The following is a 14,456-nucleotide window of genomic DNA, read 5'->3' on the forward strand; positions in this document are numbered from 1 at the left end:
GAAGGTGTCCTGGTTCACCTCTCTGAGCTGACCTTCCGTGAGCACCGGGGCTAGCACATGGGTGGGGGTCCGCATAACCCTGCCAGTCATGAGCTCGTGTGGGGAATACCCCGTGCTTTTTGACTGGCTGGCTCGGATCCCCATTAGGACCAACGGAAAGACTTCCACCCACTTCTTGGGTGAGTCTCCCATCTCTTTGTGCAGCCTTTCTTTTATAGTGCGGTTTAAACGCTCCACAGGACCCGATGACTGTGGGTTGTAGGCGACATGCCATTTCCCCTCAATGCCGAGTACCATGAGGGTCTCTTGCATGACCTGTCCGGTAAAGTGACTCCCTTGGTCAGACTCCACATACTGTGGTAGTCCCCATCGTGAGAACACTTCCCTGACCAGGATCTTGGCTGTACCCAATGCGGTAGCTGTACGGCAGGGAAAAGCTTCCACCCACTTTGAAAACACATCCACCAGGACTAGGCAGTACTTGTAGCCTCCCTGGTGTAGGGGGTGGCATGTGGTGGTGTTTGGCACATACGCCCAGTCAGTTATGCCTCTGACTGTTTTGTGAGCGGCTCGAATCGCTCCCACGCCCCTGGGTTCTAGACACCGGACTTAGGTACAAGGCGACGGTACAGAGAAGACTCGAGTTGACAGGTGGTTGGATGTGAACAAAAACCAACATTTTATAGAAAAGGAAAAACGGATAAAAATCTTATGGAAAATTACGAGTGTACACTTCTACAGGCAAAAAAACCCACAAAGAATAATAACTATACTTATACAGGGAATGGGGAACACACGGCACATCGAGGGGAAACAACTATCTTAGCAATCCCCTTATCCTTATCCCACCCCCTATACCTAACTCGATTAAGCTATGAGGGATCAGAACTTCATGCTCACCAATCAAAAGGTTTGTTGGACTCAAAACAGCGGTTGGGTTCGCGGTTCGCTCTTGGTGCTCTCTGGAGCCTGCCGTCGTCACGTGGTCTCCGGGCGCTGCAAGGGCGTTGTCCAGGTTTGAGTACCCCAAAGTTAAAGTCTCTGCTTGGGTACTTTACCTTGCAGGGATGATTCTTCATCGCCAGTCGCCAGTTTGAGTTGGTGTACAGATATTTGAAGGTCGGCTGAGGCTGAAGGCCTGATAATTCGAAGCCTCCCCTCAGTTCATCTCCTCAGTTGGTCTTCTTCAGCCGGTCTCCCTCAGGTGGCCTTCACTCCGGTGGTCTTCCCTCCTCCCCTCGTCGTGTCCCGCCTCGCCTGGCCTGAATTGTCTGTGTCCGCCCGACCTGGTGCCGGGGCTAGTTCCAGATGGAGTGGGAAAAAGGCACGGGCAAAAGCCAGGGGGTAAGTGCGGGACGGGGAAAGAGCGGCAGCCACAAGGGCGAGGGGCCGAAGAGCAGCAGCACCGGGACGGCACAGCACACCAACCAACAAAAGAACACACCGATTGCTACCCGGAGGCCTTCAATTATACCTTTGTCGAAAACCCTTATCTGCGCGCCAAATCAGGTTAGTTCTTTGTTCAAATCTTGGCGGGCTATTTTAAATAATGGTAGCAATCCATACTAACTGTTTTTAGATGGCCGGTAATCGCATCTACCGGCCCAATAATTGACTTATATTGTCATGAAAGTTCCTTGATGGGCCTGTCCGGCCTCGATAGCTCTGTTAATCTGTTTCCGATAATATATGTAGATTGCTTGATGGCCTTAACTATCGGCCTAAACTGAATTTAGATTTTGTCTCCAATTCGGCCTAATGCATAATTCAGAGTCCTGTCTGGTTTCAAAATACAAAGTCTCTCTTCACAGACACTGCAGCTTTGGTTTCGATCCACAAGCTGTCTGCGCTGCAGAGTCCATTTTAAAATCTCACAGGCTTTCTGCCATCTTGGGTACCCTTTTTGATTTAATAAGTCCATGCAGGGTCCCGTTTATTAATAACAGCCTTCGGGGAAATGCAGATATTTTGCAAATCTGACATTCCGCCCTGTGATACTAAAACTTGCTTGAAATATCATACATTTAAGGTGAGCAAAATTTTTCTGATCCTCCATAGTCAACCTTCCCCTGTAATTACCTGTCTAATATACCCACGACACATGCACTTCCCATTCTGCGAAAATGCAGTGTACATCAGCATACAGAGAGTGAAATTACAGACTTTACACAAGCATCCAAGCATGGAGGGGGTCCCACACCCCTGCACCACTTGGTACACATATCTTTATTAAACCGCGTCTTAAAAAAACAACAAAAGAAAAACCTTTATTAAAAATAACAAACACAAAAGAAACAACAACCCTTTAATCAAAATACAGGGAAAAAGACTTAAACCAGCGTATCTCCCTCCACCTTTACATAGTGTTCCTTCCAAATCCTCTGGTTTCAGAATTCTGACCACCGACCTTTTCCCTTACACTCAATACAAACTAAATACAACACTATCCCTAACTGGCAAACCACGAGAATGTGGGAAGATAGTCTGATCCACGAAGAGACCTCTATGTTACTGAAAATGTTCCACCAGGGTGGAGCCACAATATCCAATACCTTAGTCCCTATCTCTACTGTTTTCTGTTCGAGTGTATAAAAATGTTTCTGCGAAACTATAACGGCTTTGAGTATTTTGGTCAGATGTTCAGGGACAGGGGGAATTTAGTAGCCAAAGTACGCTACGTACTTCTGCAAATCCGTAAAATTCTCCTTCACAGTGAGGTGAACAGTGGAGGGTTCAGGAATGGGGACAATTCGCTCCTGGGCCACTTGAACTTCTGCCTCGGGTTTAAAACAGAAACTGCTGTCACTGACCGGACACCAGCAATGCTTTCCATGCTGGTAGTGGGACGTGCCGGTGGTGATACAATATGTCCCACCCCCTATATATGCTACCTGCGGGGGAACATGGCCTTGTGCCATTGCCTCCATGGTACACTTTATAGGCTTCGCGTCAGCAGCTCTGAACCAACACTGCGGTTTTGAAAAGGCATTCAAGTGCTGGGGACACAGGATTATGTGTGCTCCCCGGCTCCGGCACCCTGAGAGGTCAGTACCTATTATAGCGTGCTCCCACTTAATGACATAAGGCGGGACCGCTGTGAACCGAATGTGTGCACCCCCTTGAATGACTCCAATGTTCTCAACCCTTTATACCGGTGCGGGTCGGGCTGTCCTACCCATGACCGGCATCCTAACTACTACTCCCATGATGGTGTGGTTGAACCGCCCACAATCCACAGGGACTGGATAGGCTTCGGAGGCTAGCGGAGTTGGCACGGGCTCAATGCATTCTCGAAAGGGTGGAGGGCTGCGAGGTGCTTGTTGCTAATCCAGGAGGGGACCAAACCTTGTTTTAAGTCCTCCAGATTACTGCGGCCCTCTCCCAGTAACCACGCCCCGTATAACACGCACACCTCATTCTGCACAGCCTGGTCAGAAGCATTTCTGTCCTCCCTTATGAGAGCATTTACCGTCTTTGTGTGCTTTTCCAACTCGGCTATGATCTCCTTTAAATGGACCGTCATGGCCTGGTCCTCATGCAACTCCGAGCCCACTACCTTGTTCTCATCCAGCAATATCCTTTTTAACTGTGTTTTTAAACCGTTTATCTGGGTCTGCAGCTCTATGTCATCCAAGCTGTTGATGACAGAGGACCCAGTATTAAACGCAGTAAAAACATCATTCCATGCACCCCTTCTTTGCCTCCCTGTGTTACCCAAAAATTCTTGGTGTGTGGTGTAGAGTTCGGTCTTGTCCACGTGGGCAAAATCGAACTCATAAAACTTAAACATGTCCTTTAATAGGGCCTGGTATAACTGCTCTGTTTCTTTGGGGCACCACTCCGGTAAATGTACCTCCGTGAGATTTAAAATCACAGAGGCTACCGCGTAGTGTACCCCTGGTACAGCATCTGATCGGTGGGGACTAATACCAACCCATTCCCTGGTCCCTTGGTGGCGGTGCGGCAATCTTCCCTGGATAAGCTCACCGCCTGTGCCATGGGCAGGGGCTTACGGGGGTGGGTTACCAGCTCAGTGGCATTGACTGGGATCGGAGAGTATGGGACTGCGCATGCCTTCAGGCTGGTATCCCACTTCATCCCCTCCCCGGCGTCTTGCCACTGTCGGTGGAAAAAGATGGATATGCCTGCGGGGCAGACCGTCTCAGACCCCCACATACAGATGTAAATCCCTTGATCCGGTTTCCACCACTTGTCCCAACACACGCTTAGTCCTCCATGAGTCCCGGTAATCGTCCAATGGGTGTTGTTTCCCAACCGTTCCCGCTCGACTTCAGGGTTCCTCATGTCCTTGCTCAACTTCCTGAGCCACCACCACCTATCCAGTGGAATGTGTCCTTTACACGTCAAACATATTCGCTTTCCAACGGTGACGTTGACCCTCGTGGTAACGACTCACACCCTGCGGCACAGGAGGGAGGCTTCCCCGTACATGAATCCGATTTGGCTGGAGTACTGAGACGAATTGGACCCCAGCCATCCTGGCCACCTTCCCTCGTGGAAGTAAATGGCGGTCTCCACATCCCGTTCACCGCTCCCATCGATCGCCAGGGGCGCCTTGTCTCCCGAACACCCGTAGATGTGGGAGTCCTGGACGTCGCCCCTCCTCTCCACACTCATCCCGATCAGGGCGAATAGGATCACGATCCATTCCATCCCGAAAATCTTTCTGCAAAAAGATGTAAAAACATGCAGCCAGGTCCCCAAGAGATTCCCTGGCTTGGTGAAGCATGGTCGGGTCCCGCGACCTCGACCCAAAGATACATTCTTAACAGACTGCTTACATAAAACTACCCATCACCTTATTTAACTTAAATTATAAACACCCAAGCTTAAGCTAAATAATTACACCTTACTTAAAACTTAAACTTAAACTAAAACTATATACATCCGCCGCCCGTCTCCGGGCGGCCAGGCTAATCCCTGGTCGGACTGTGGCTCGCCGCTACCCCCGGCGTGACCGCACCCTCCTTGACTGTTGGTCCCTCGCAGCCCGTGGCTGCTGGCTGAGGGCCTGTGCCCTTGGACCTCTCCCTGACTCGAGGGACGGCCCTTGGTAACTGGAGGGCTGGTGACCATGGCTTTCTCAGCTGGGGCGTCTGCGGGGATGTTCTGGGGGCTTTGGCGGGTGGGGCTTTCTTGGCCGGTGGGCCTTTTACCCGAACTGCTGCTCCCCCAGGCTTGACCCCTCCCGAACCTGGGCTGGGGGCAGGTAACTCTTCGCAGCCTGCTGCTGCGAGCTGAGAGTCTTCGCTCCCTGGTCCCATGGCTGGGTCCGGGGCGGGGTTTTTGACCTCAGGTCCCTCCCGCTCTACACCTGCGTTAGGGGCGGGGTTTTCGCCCTCAGGTCCCTCCCCCTTGTCTGGATCCCAGAAGAATGGGGGAGTGTCCCAACCAATGGGCGGGATGGTCCCTCCCTTCAAACAAGCCACAGTGCCTGCCTGTGCAGTCTGTGAACTCGCTCCTGCTGCAGGCTGAGGATCTTTATCCTCAGAGCTTTTCCCAACTGGCTGCTTTCCCCTTTCAGGTGTAAACAGCTTACACTGGTTGATGTAACCAGCGGCCTGTTTTAAAACCTGTGCTGAAAGCTCGTCCGCTGCCCCGAACGGACCTTCTAGGGGCTCCCCTTTCTCTTTCCTCACCGGGACGGTCTTACAGACGGGATCTTGGGCCCGGACCCGCTTTAGGTCCGGGGCCCAAACTACCCCCTGTGTGCCTCCCTTGTCCCGGACTGCGGCTTCCGGACCTGCCCGATAGGGGTCCTGGGACTCTCCTTCCCCAGCCTTATCTATGGCCCTTCCTACAGAGCGCACGGTCAGACCGAGGAATTTCACCTCCTGCTGGCCGATCTGCGCTTTCTTAGGATTTACCTTGAAACCCTTCTGTCCTAACAGCTCCAGCAGTTCAGCCGATAGTGGGCCATGCTCCTCCTTCGAATCAGTGAACAGGAGCAGGTCATCCACATATTGAACCAACTGTCTAGGCTGGCTAAAATCCTTCAAACTGCCGGCCATGCACTGATGGAAAATGCTGGGGCTGTTGTGGAAGCCCTGTGGCAAACAGTTCCACGTGTACTGTTGCCCTTTAAACGTAAAGGCAAACTTGTACTGATCCTCCCTCCTTACAGGGATGCACCAAATCCCATTTGAAATATCCAGCACCGTGAAAGTGGTCGCGGATGCTGGAATACTCCCGATGAGGTCGGCAACTGCTGCTACTGTGGGTGCGCAGGCTGGGATGTTGCGATTGAGCACCCGATAGTCCACCGTGGCCCTCCAGGAATAGTCCGGCTTTCTGACTGGCCATAACAGAGAATTCACGTGGGTAGCTATCGGTCTCAGAACTCCCTGCTGTACTAACGAGGACATGGCTGCTTCCATGTCCGGCTCTGCTTCCCTGGGGAAGTTATACTGTATCTGTGGTTGGGCCATGGGGTCCCCGTCTACGCTGACCTCAAACCCTGTGACCCTCCTGCAGTCGTGTTTCTGAGTGGCAAATGTGGCCAGGTGGGCCTGCACAAATGCCTGGAACTCTGGTGGGGTGTTGCTGACCATGAGCCCGAGGTTATAATCCTCTTTGGGCTTCATGGTGCAGAGGGTCCCCTTCCCTTCCTTACCTGGGATAACTACGATCTCACCGTTCTTTACTTTTCCTGCCCCCCAAAGGCAGTGATTCCTCAAATCCACTAGGATCCCGTGGCCCACAATAAAGTCGACTCCCAGGACCCCTCTTCCACCCTCCACATCCCATTTCATCAGGACAAACGTCCACTTGGAGCGGAGCGGTCCTATCCGGATGGCGAATTGGGATGGAAACCGAGCCGGCCTGTTCTCTACCCGTGAACCCCGATAGACTGTATGGGACCCCGCTGGAGAGAGGTGAGGTGATGGGGTTAGCTGAGTAGATCACAGTGCGCGATGCCCCCGTGTCTAACAGATAAGTCCCTGTCACCTTTTCCACCTCCATCTCCAAAAGGGGTCTCCTCCACTCATCATATCGGAGAGAACACAGGTAAACAGGCTGCGCTGGCTCTAGTCACGGCTGTGGGTTGGATGGGGCTGACGGGGTGAGAGCACCGGTGGCGGCTGCTACTCTCCCCTGGCCAGTCAGTAAGGACCTCATGGTGTCCAAAAGTGACTCGACCTCTGCGGAAGGGGTCCCTACCCCCGCCTTTTGGGCTGGGGCTGTGGGCTGCTTTCCCTTGTTATCCTTCCAAGGGTTTTTGGACTCCTTCCGCCAGTGACCATCCTTCCCACACCCGTAACAATTGGTCTTTGTGTTGGGGGGGTTACTCCCTTCCTGGTGCCACTCCTTTCTACTCTGCACTCCTGGTTTTATCACATGCACCTTCCCCTTGGGTGGGTGTGCATCGGTTGCCCTGCTGTTTTTGTAGGCTAGGGTAAGCTGCCTAATTACCGTGAGCTCTGTGGTCTGGGGATCTTTGGGGTCGAACCAGGCTTCTGCCTTGGCCCGGACCTGTGCCAAGCTGTTCGCCACCAGGCAACGGAGCCAATGTGTCAGGGAATCCCCGTTCAGGAACGTCCGGCCTGGTGTCCCTGGGCAAGCTTTCTGGTACACCGGCCACAGCCGGTCCACAAAAGCCGGCGGAGTTTCCCAGAAAGCTGGATCATCTTCTCCACGCAGGAGAAGGGACTTCTCTCATCCATCTCCATGGCCTCTTGAACCACATCTCTAAGCTCCTTATACCCACTCTGCCCCCTTTTACACTCGTCAGAGAGGGATTGGAGGAGATTACTCTCCAGGGAGAATAGCAGCATTTTGGCCTTCTCAGCGTCATCGCAGTCGTTGACGCTGGCGGTCTGCTCTATTTCCCTGAAGTGGAACGAGGGGTCTCCTTTGGTGGAAAGCTTCGGGATATGGTTGACCATAACCCTGAGCTGTTGGGTGTTAAAGGGTAACATAAACTGGTTTTGAAGGGGTCCCTCATTGTCGCCATTGGCGGGTGGGCCGAACCTCCGATGCCGCGCTGGGCACATCGGTCCCGGCTCCGGCCTCTCGGGCGGGGTTTGCTCTACTTCCGCCTCCACCTCTGGCTCCGCTTCAGGTTCCACCCCCGGTTCTGTTGAATCCGTGATTCTTAAAGTATGATGTTTTCCAATAACTAGACGGAGGCTGTAAATTAACAATCAACAGGTGTTTACTGGAGGAGGGTAGTCTAAAGACTAACAGTACAGAGGCATGCTCAAGGCTTATATACAGGTGTGGTCACTGCCGGTACTACAGTATACAGGAGCTGTAAAAGTAGTTCTCTCTTAAAGGTACATACACTACAATTCCTCCCCTTTTAGGTTACCAGTACCCATAACATTCAAATAACAGTTAACACTTTAACATGCACATTTAACTGAAATAGTCCATTTATAGATTCAGTCTTTGGGGCGGCTTCCTGATCCTTTCTGGATAGCGCCTTTCCTGAGGTTCTAGTTCTTGGTGCGGAGGCGATTCTGGCCCCCTTTCGTCGGTTAGTTCATCAGTTTCCGCTGCTGCTGTGTCTGAGGTAGATGCTACCGGTATGTCGGGTTGATCCCCAGGTTCGCGAGACATGGGGTTGACTCGTTCCTGTGACGCTAGGATCTGGTCGATGTGGCGTCTCACAATGTTCTCCCCGACATCCACTGTGTACATTAGTGGCCCCTGCCGTGTGCATATCGTTCCGGATTGCCATTTCTCTGTTCGGTAGTCGCGGGCCAAGACTGGTTATCCTACATTGAAGCTCCTTGTCGGCTTCTCATTGATGTGCTGGAATTGCTTATCCTCAACATTTCTTCGCACATTTGGTCTGAGCAAATCCAGACGAGATCTCAACCTTCGGTTAAAGAACATCATGGCCGGGGTCTGGTTGGTAACTGCATGTGTCGCATTTCTGTAGGCTAACAGGAAGTTGTCCACCTTATGCTGTAGTGGAATGTCATCATTGCACATGGCCCTTATCGCCTTTTTAAAGGTTTGTACGAACCTCTCAGCCAATCCATTTGTGGCTGGATGATACGGGGCGGATGTGTAATGCCTTACCCCATTCCTTCTCATAAATTTCCGAAACTCTTCGGACACAAACTGTGGTCCGTTATCAGAGCAAATCTGCTCTGGCAAGCCGTTCCTGGCAAACATGGCCCGCAGGACTGCAATCGTTTTCTCTGTAGTGGTGGAAGACATTTTGATCACCTCAGGCCATTTCGAGTGCGCATCCACTGCTATTAAGAACATTGAGTCCATGAATGGACCGGCAAAATCAATATGCACCCGTTGCCATGGAGAGGAGGGCCATTCCCATGGGTGTAGAGGGGCATGTGGTGGTGCATTTTGGACCTTCTGGCATCCTGAGCAGCTCTTTGTTAGGTCTTCAATTTGTTGATCGATCCCCGGCCACCACACATAAGCCCTAGCAAGGCTTTGCATTTTCACTCCTCCCAGATGGCCTTCGTGAAGCTCATTGAGCACTCTCTCCCTTAACTTGGGTGGAATTACCACTTGGGATCCACACATCACTGTCCCCTGGCATACTGACAGCTGTTCTCTTCTGGATGAGAATGCTGGCAACAGTGAGTCGCCATGTGTTGGCCATCCCTTCACCGTCAAATCATATACCCGAGACAGTGTCGGATCATTTCGGGTCTCCTTCTCTATATCCGCGTTAGTTACTGGCAAGCGTTTAATTATCGATGAATAAAATATTTCGATAGGGTCCACTGCTGGTGCTTCCTTTAGAGTAGGTAGTGGCAGGCGTGATAGCCCATCAACGTTTCCATGCTGTTTCGTGCCCTTATACTCTATTTCATATTGGTTCGCCCCTAGAAAAAGGGACCATCTTTGTAGCCGTTGTGCAGTCATCACCGGAACCCCCTTCTTTGGATTAAAGATGGAGACAAGTGGTTGGTGGTCAGTCAGCAAGGTGAACTTCTGCCCATGCAGATAGTGGTTGAATTTTTTTACTCCCCATATTGGCTGAGGGCCTCCCTGTCAATCTGGGCGTAGTTGCGCTCGGCTGAGGTTAGTGACCGAGACGCAAAGGCTACTGGCCTCTCCAACCCGTCTGGGAATTTGTGCGACAGCACCGCTTCAATACCATAGGGTGATGCATCACACGCCAACCGAATTGGTAGTGCTGGGTTGAAATGGGCCAACACCTCTTTTGATGTGATTAATTCTTTTCACTTCTGGAAAGCTCGCTTACATTCGTCATTCCACTTCCATGGTACCCCCGTTTGCAGTAGGGTGTTCAGTGGGTGTAATACTGTAGACAAATTTGGTAAGAACTTATGGTAGTAGTTCACCAGCCCGAGGAACGACCTCAGTTGTGACACATTTTCCGGTGCTGGAGCCTTGACTACTGCCTCAATCTTTTCAGGGGACTTATGTAACCCCTCTTCATCAATGACGTGGCCACAATACGAGATCTGCTTCTGGAAAAACTCGCACTTGTGGCGATTAGCTCGTAGCCCATATTCCTTTAATCTAGTGAGCACCTTCTCCAGGTTGGCGAGGTGATCACTGTCATTTTCTCCCGTGACCAGGATGTCGTCCAAATTACACTGGGTCCCTGGAATCCCTTGCAGGACTTGATCCATTGCCCTTTGCCAAATGGCCGGAGCCGATGCTACCCCGAACACCAGCCGGTTGTATTGGTAGAGACCTTTATGAGTGTTGATCGTGAGGTATTGTTTCGAGGCTTCCTCTACCTCCATTTGCAGGTACGCCTGGGCCAGATCAATCTTAGTGAAGCGTTTACCTCCAGATAGTGAGGCGAAAATATCCTCAATCCGTGGAAGCGGATATTGTACCATGTGAAGGACTGGGTTCACTGTCACCTTAAAATCCTCACAGATGCGAACCTTCTTCGGTTCCCCAGGCATATTACTCAACGACCTCTTCATTACAGGAACGATGGGTGCAGCCCACTCGCTCCAGTCCACTTTGGACAGTACTCCTGAACATTCCAAACCTTCCAGCTTTGCTTCGACGGCTGGTCGGATCGCATAAGGCACCGGTCTGGCCTTAAAAAACTTTGGGCTTGCATTTTCCTCTATTTTAATCGTCGCTGTTATGCCTTTTAGTGTTCCGAGTCCCTCCTAGGAACACTTCTTGTGCGTCAGTTAGCATTTTTGACAGTCGTCCAGGTGTGACGTCATCATCCTTTTTGGTCTCAACCTTCAGTGCCTGTATGGAATGCCAAACTAATTGTATCTTCCGGATCCATTCATGTCCTAGTGGTGGTGGTCCTCCATCTGGCAATACATATAGGTCCATTTTGGGTATTTCCTGGCCTTTGTATATCACGTTCACCCTTATTTTTCCTTTGGGGTAGACTTTTTGCCCCGTGTACGTCTTCAAGACAATCTCTGTAGCTTTCAAGGGTTTATGTGAAAATAGCCGCTTGTAGTCCCTTCGGTTTATGACTGTTAGGGCTGATCCTGTGTCCAATTCCATTTTCACTTGGACTCCGTCTATCTTGAGCGTGACCCAGATAGTCTGGTGATCCTCCATTTTGATTACCTTATGTAGTTTCAGACAACCCAGCTCCTTGCTTCCGGAGTCTGTATCACTTTTCTGTTCGTCTGAACTACTGTCCATCACCTTATGTAACTTTTTGTACTTCTCCTGTGGAGATTTCTTGCTGCTGATTTTCCTCCCTGACCTGCAGACTCTTGCTATGTGTCCTGCTTTTCCACACTGTCTGCACACTTGGTCCTTGAACCAACAATCCTTCTGGTCGTGTGTTGTTCTGCCGCAGTGATAACACTTCCCTGCTCCATATGACATTTCATTTGTGCCATATTCTTGCGGTCTCCATTGTATCTCTGCAGCGCCCCATGCGGCTGCTTCGTGTGATACTGCCATGCTGAAAGCCTTGTCCAGCGTAAGATCCTTTTCTGATGGAAGCCGTTTCTGGGTTCCTTCACTTTGAAGCCCACACACAAACTTGTCCCCTAACGTATCTGCTAGTCCCAATCCAAACTGGCAGTGTTTCGATAGCTTGCGCAGTTCCGTTAAGTACTCAGCATTACTTTCGTCTTTATGCTGGTTCCTTTTGTGGAACTTAAATCTTTCTGCTATCAGCAGCGGTGTGGGGTTTAAGTGGTCCTGTAGGATTTCCACTATGCTTTCGAAATTCTTATCCACTGGCTTCTCTGGGGTTATTAGGTTTCGCAGTAAGCCATAAGTTTTTGCACCCATGGAATTTAACAAAACCAGTGCTTTCCTAGCATCTGGCACTTCATTCGCCTTGCAGTACACCTCAATGCGTTCCACATATGTCGCCCAATCTTCGACTTCATTGTCGAACGCAGTGACACTGCCACTCTTCGGCATCCCTGGGTGTGGTTAAACTGTCTAAAATGGCGTCTCCCGCGCTCTCCCTTCTTCTCCGCTGGCTCAAAATGGCGTCTCCCGCGCTTTCCTTTCTTCCCGCGCTCGCCTTTCTTCTCCGCTGCGGCTTCTAAAATGGCATCTCCCGCACTCTCCCTTCTTCTCCGCGGCTCAATGGCATCTCCCGCGCTTCCTTTCTTTCCCTGCAGACGCCACTCAGCCCTTGAGCCCTGGCTGCGCTCTGCGCGTTCTGCTGTGCGCCTCTCTCGTTGTCGCCACTCGGTCCTGAACCCCGGCTGTGCTTTACCCTCTCTCTCTTTTTTAGTTTTCCGTCGATGCCGCTCGGTCTTCAACCCCCGGCTGCACCCTGTGCGCTTCACCCTCTCTCTTACCCCGTCGACGCTGCTCAGCCTTTTCTGTGCCGCCGGTCGGCTCCAGCCGCCGCTGTCCGGGAAGGGTCTGCGCTGTACCCGTTGCCAGTCTGTTGCTGGATCGTCGTGGCTGGAGAACCAAGCCCAGCTCTCAACAGCCTCCCCTGCGATGTTCACTCTCTGCCGGATGACTGGGCGGTTGCTCGTGGTCGACGCCCGTGCTTCTGGCCTCGACTTTCTTCCACCGTCCTCCCGGAGCGAATCCTTGAAAAGAAATGCAGAGTTGCAGGTAGATTCGAATCGACCTCGTCGCCACTGTTGAATCCGTGATTCTTAAAGCATGATGTTTTCCAATAACTAGACGGAGGCTGTAAATGAACAATCAACAGGTGTTTACTGGAGGAGGGTAGTCTAAAGACTAACAGTACAGAGGCATGCTCAAGGCTTATATACAGGTGTGGTCACTGCTGGTACTACAGTATACAGGAGCTGTAAAAGTAGTTCTCTCTTAAAGGTACATACACTACAGGTTCCACCCCTTCTTGCTGCCAAACCTCGCTGAAACTTGGCGCTACGGGTGGTCATGAGGTCTCCTGTCTCTCAACCGGGTCGTCCCTAGGCACCACCGGTGACGTTGGAACTGTCCTCCCCTCGTTCCCCATAAAATCTACCTGGCCTGCCTTTGGGCTTATGAGTCATACCATGCCTTTTGCCTTCCAGAGGGCCCGGCTCAGATTTTCTATCCTCTCTTTACAGGGGCCATGGTCTGCCTCCTCAAACCCCTGTTCACTTGCTAGCTTGTAAGTGGCTTTTACCTCCTGCACTCTCTCTTCCTGTTCCCTGATCTGCCTTGCCAAGCGGGCATTTTTCTCCCGCAACCTGAACTCATTTCCCTTGGCCTCGGTGACTTGGCATCATAGGTATTCCAACTGGGCCTTGTGTTCTCCTCCGAAATGTACTCTCTCTTGGTTCAAAGCCTGCAAAGCTACTAATAACTTCTGCCCTGCGAGAGCCTTATCCTGGATCTCCAGGGCTGACTCCCTTAACTCGAATGCCTGTGCTGCAACGAGCCCGTCCAAGAGCTGCACCTGCTTTTTAAAGCACATCAGCCAAACTGCCTTCTCTAAGGACTTCTTGTGTTCCTTTCCCTCTGTCCACTTAGCTGCTGCATCTATCGGACGCCCAGCCCTTAACAGAGTGGTGATCCACTTCTTAGTGATATTCACCTTGCTAAACACATAATCAGAAATCCTTTCCTCCATCACGGTTTGCTCATCCGAACCATTGTCTACTGCATCGCAACCTTGTTGCCGGTGTCCTGCCTCAGTCGCCATTTCTGTAGGGGGTGGTGTGTGGTGGTGGTGGCGCGTGCGCCCAGTCAGTTATGCCCCTGACTGTTTTGTGAGCGGTTCAAATCGCTCCCACGCCCCTGGGTTCTAGACACCGGACTTAGGTACAGGCGGCGGTACAGAGAAAACTCGAGTAGACAGGTGGTTGGATGTAAACAAAAACCAAGATTTTATTGAAAAGGAAAAACTGATACAATCTTATGGAAAATTACTAGTGTACACTTCTACAGGCAAAAAAAACCACAAAGAATAATAATATACTTATACAGGGAATGGGGAACACACGGCACATCGAGGGAAAACAACTATCTTAACAATCCCTTTATCCTTATCCCACCCCCAATACCTAACTAGATTAAGCTATGAGGGGTCAGAACTTCATGCTCACCAATCA

This window comes from Somniosus microcephalus, chromosome 6 (assembly GCF_052327205.1).
Source record: "Somniosus microcephalus isolate GS21.2 chromosome 6, FLI_Smic_1.0, whole genome shotgun sequence".
NCBI lineage: Eukaryota > Metazoa > Chordata > Chondrichthyes > Squaliformes > Somniosidae > Somniosus > Somniosus microcephalus.